The following is a 5,202-nucleotide window of genomic DNA, read 5'->3' as shown; positions in this document are numbered from 1 at the left end:
GCCTAGACACATCCTTATTCATGAATTCAACTCTGATTATCACATCTAGAAATAAGTTCTCCTCTCGCGAAATTACCTTATGTGGCATTTTTCGCATACTGCCTGAATTACTGTTTGGTTTCTCACTAAGTTGAAACCTTTTTGTGATCCAAATAATATATACTGTATATTTCTCTCTTGCTTTGTTCACAGTGATCAACAAATATTTGGTGAATGAATACATAAAGCATGTAACGAAAGCCCCATGATTATAGATTCCATAGAAACTCCTAGTGCCTAAATGGCTTCAAGACCTCATAATCTAATCTAGTTAATGAAGAGCTTAGTTTATGTTTCTGTTTACAGCAGCATTAAATGCATGTTTAAGGAAAAGCACAATGAAGAATCATTTTAGAACAAGATAAAAATAGCACCAGAAATATAGACACGTGACTAAATACAGTTTGTATGTGGGGAGATCAGAGCCAAGTGTGGTTAGTAAAAGAAGCTAAAGGCAGAAAGTGTTGAGTTTAAACCATTTTTGAAGCATGAGTTGAACAGGTTGTGGTACCTTAGGGAAGCGCCTTAGGAAAAGCTGTGAAAATTGGAGAAGTTGTAGAAGGGTGAACACAAGTCCTGTGCTGAGAATATGAAGTTGATAGGACTGACTGAAGTATTAGCTGGGGAATCTAGGGGCTGGGAGAGTGAAGGCTTTGAAGCCTATGATTAGGAGTCTTAATTATATTCAAAGGATAATTGGGAACCATTGTTGGCTTCTAAGAAGAGAACTTGAAATAACATTTAGGGAATACTCCTACTCTTGTCCTTTGCTCATGCTGTTTTCCCATATGGAAGATTTATTTTCCATTCCTCCCAACCTCTCTTTAGCCCATTACTTCAAGGCTTAATTCATGTCCCTTCCTCTCGGAGACTTTTTTAATGATTCCAGCCAGTGTGTGCATCCTCTCCCTCTTCTTTTCCACAACTCTGTTTTTATTGTTTCAGCTACACAGTTAGTAGCTTGTGAAAATTGTACAATATGGTCTTGTTCAATAAGACAGCGGTTCTTATTTACATTGTGTGAGAAGTAAGGTATTTGCAAGCCAAGATGGTACAGCGTGTTCTTGTGTATTTCATCTCGTATAGAGCCAGGTTCATGTGTTTTTAGTATGTATCTTTATGTCAAGTGGGAGAACATACAGGCCAAGTATCAACTCAAGGATTAAAAGAAAAAATCTGTAAGGTTAGAAGAGACCTTAGTGGTCTTCTTCAGAGCTTGCATTGGGATCATGTATAACAGCTGCATCGATGGTTTACATCCCCTTCTGACCCTCAGTTGTGTTATTTAATTAATCACATGCTATATTTCCTTACTTAGTTCTGTACACTTATCTATGCAGAAAAACAAAATGAACAACAACAATTTCCTCTGGATGAGATCTTTTCACTACAAAAATTTTTGAAAGAAAGTTACTAAGGTAGCAAATTTAACTGTAGAAGTTAAATTTCCATTTTGAGAAGACTTCAGTCATGTAGAAGTCAAGACTGTTAAGCATAACACATCTTTTCGTAACAGAATACAAATGAATTGCACTTTGGTTCACACAGGATCTTGGAAACTGGATTTAATAGATCAGAAATTAGTGGAAGATGGGTTTTTCAGGTGGTAAGAACCAGGAAATAAAATTCAATGTACTACTAATTACATCAAAATATGGCATTGATAGAATTCCTTTTGTAATTAGTTAGTAAAGATAGGAAATTTTATTTGAAAGCAACATTTTGTTAAGCCCATTACTGCTTAAACAAGAAGACTGGTTTGCTATGAACCTGGGGGATGTCTTACATCACCTACTGACACTGTCACTTTCCTCAGATATGAAAGAGTGAGCCATAAACTGTGCTCGGCTGTTATCAGTCCTCTGTGTATGGTTAAGTCCACTTCCAGTCAATTAAAAAAAATCAGTGGTCTACTCGTATTTGTGGCATGAAGATTAACATATGAGTATCTCAGTAGTCCCCAAATGCCATGTGACTGCAAAATTCTAAAACAGGTTATCAGTTATGCCTTTGAAAATATAAAATACTATATAAATGCAAAATATGACTTTTTCAACCACTTTCTCTGCAGTATGGAGGTAAGATTGGACTTATCAAATATCTGTGGTAGGTGTAGAAAATCCATGGTAACATACTACTTTAACATTTATATTGAGTATTTTAGAAATGTATCTGATAGCTGAGATTTGAAAGAGCACAGAAAGTTACATAGCCCTGAGGGCAAAAATGGGCTGCTGGAATTTAATATGAACTGAAATTGAAATGATAATACCTTACACTTAAAAGCTCATATTTTTGCAGGATACTTAGAAGTCTTTAGCTGTATTACCTCTAATCCTCAGAATACGTCTGTGAAAGTGGTCTTTGTGCACAGGGTTAAGTGCACTGGAAAGGACACTGATGAAAATAAAGATGGGTCCCTTTGTCACTAACAGGTCTTACGTAGGGTCAAAAGTACATGTGTGATCCCAGAAAGAGCCAGTCACACAAATGCCTTGCCCACTTTTAGGCCAGTTCAGTCAAATAAAGTATCCTGTTCTGACTGGTTCGGTGTGTGGCCTAATGAGATTTGTTACATGGTTTACTTAAGAATTCACTGCAAGTGAGAGTAAGAACCAGCCTTACGAGAAGCTAGCTAAGACATCTTTGTAATGTAATGTTGAGGGAAAGTCATACGGCAAGTGATTTTGGTATTACAAACTAGAATGAGATGAAATGCTGCAGATCTAATGATGTTGGAGGTAGTATTTTGGATGACTGGAGCACCAGTTATAAAGCCTCTCAATATAGTTTGGTACATAGGAATTTGTTTTCATCATGAAATTTGAGGAAGAACTGAAATAAAAATTTACCTACTGACTAATAAAAAGAGATGCCATTGCTGCACATTCTTTCATGACTAGGCAGGTAGTGTAAGTGTGTAACCCGTGAGTGCAGAAAATAATGGAAAGTGATGGAGTATGGAGGAATAAACTCAAACCCTTCCAGTATCTTCAAACACTTAAGGGGAGTTACTTAGAAAATTGAAATGATACTTGTAAATTAAAACGATCTGTCATCGAGGAGAATTTCCCTTCCCATGTGTCATACTGAGCCCAGCGGTTTTGAAGTTGTATTTGAACTTTAATTTATATTAGCATTTATTCTCCTCAATCTAACAGAATGAATTAGAGATTTTTTCTCTCTAATATTAGCTATAGGACCAACTCTGAAATGAATAATGTCTGAGAGAGAAGGTGGAGCAAGAAATAATGAACAAAAAGAAAACATAAATGTAGTAAAAAAAAAAAAATAAAAAGAAGGTAAATTTCCCAAAAAGGGGAAGAATCTAGTTTTTCTTTGTGTTTACTTTGGGTTGCTAGGATATTGCAAGCAAATATTTTTGAAGAAAGTTAGAGGTAATGGATTGGAAAGCAAGATTAAAGTGGTTTTAAAAATACCTCTGAAGATATTAGTGTAATTCATGCTGCAGCGTGAAATTTGTAAAGTATAAAAGAACATACTTTAGGGACCAGCAGATGACGTAATGGTTACATTGCTGGACTCCCACGAAGTCAACTGCCATTCAAGTCCTGGACCTGGTGGCTTAAAACCCATGCCGGGCACATGTGTGTGCATGCCCGAAATCTCAAGAAGAGAATAGAGGAGAAGGGATTGTGGTATGGCCATCTTCTCTGAGGGGTAATTTTCTTACTTTCTCTCTCTTTCTCCATTTCTCCAGTGAGCACACATACCCTACAGCAAAAAAATCTCTCTCTTAAAAAATATAAAAGAAAAAGAAAGAATATACTTTTAAAGAGAATACACTGATGAGGATAAGAAGCAATGAAAGAAAGGCATAGGAAACTAGTAGGAAGGAAAGAGCAACAGAGTGTCATGAGACTAACAAATCTAGTGGTTTTGTGTGACAATTTGGTTGTTGCTGATTGGAATTGTAAAACTCAGAATGTCTTCTGTTTGCACTCTGAACTTAATATTATTTTTAATTGTATTTCTTCTTCTGTGTTTAAGTCAGTGAACCATTGTGGATGACGCAGGATAAAATGAGTTCTCAAAACATTTTATCACGTCAAGGTGCTAAACTAACTGAAGATGGTTGGGGTACTTGGGGGCCTCATGGGTTGTTGAAAGCTGTGAACAATGACAGCGTCCCATTTAATATTGCACTGTGTTTGGTTCACTGGGACATACGTGTATCGTGGAGGGCTTCCCGTAAATGGAGGTGTGAGTTGATTCAATAGGTCATTCCAGTCTCGATTGTAAATTGAAAAGTAAGATTATAAACTTAAAGCTTAAAGCACATCTATGCCTGCTGCTGACCAGAACACTACTCACATGTGCAAGTCATGTTTTCTTTTATTGGCTGTGACACGGCACATACATGCAGCAGAGGCACATCCAATTGCTGCAAAGAATATTGACAACAAATGGATTCCAGGGGGAGGCAGAAATGTGGCCCACTGCCTGCCCTCCACTGCAGTGTGGGCAGATGCTCAAAATGTCGAGGTTCATTTGATTCACCAATAAATTCTACGTTTATCTTTATTTGTCTTCCCATTTTCAGTCCTGCTACTGACTTTCAGCTTTAGTGTATGAGACTTTTCCAGAGATATTTAGCCACATAGATTGGACTTTATAGTCAAGGAGTTCTAGTTGAGTTTTTAATTAATTGATTTTCATTTTTTTAAAAAAAATCATATATCTTATGGCTTCAGTAAAGTTGCCAGTGAATATTTCACTCAAAAAAAGTACATTTTGAGGAGAAAAAGAGAAGAATATGAGGATATGTCAAAAAGTTTATGGAAAAGTGGAATTAAAGTGAGTTTATTTTGATGAAAAAAATTGGAATTGATGCAGTTTTTCAGGAACTTTCTGAAAATCACTTGTACCTACCTTTAGTACTTAGAAGTACTTGGAAGAAATTATTCTCTAATTTTTAAAATACTGTTAAACTGACCATTATTAACACAGTCAGTCCCAGAGCCAGCAGGTGGTATAATGGTTAAGGCATTGGATTCCCACGTGGTTGACTGCAGTTCTAGTCTCAGACCTGGTGGCTTAAGACTCATAGTGTTTGTGTGTGCATGTATGCCCAGAATCCTGAGAGGAGAATAAAGGAAAAGAGATTGTGGTGTGGCCATCCCTTCTTGAGAGGAGAATGTA

Source organism: Tupaia chinensis, unplaced genomic scaffold (genome assembly GCF_000334495.1).
Source record: "Tupaia chinensis unplaced genomic scaffold, TupChi_1.0 Scaffold000430_1, whole genome shotgun sequence".
Classification (NCBI taxonomy): Eukaryota; Metazoa; Chordata; class Mammalia; order Scandentia; family Tupaiidae; genus Tupaia; species Tupaia belangeri.
The sequence above is the reverse complement of the archived record's forward strand: the minus strand, read 5'-3'. Positions refer to the sequence as shown.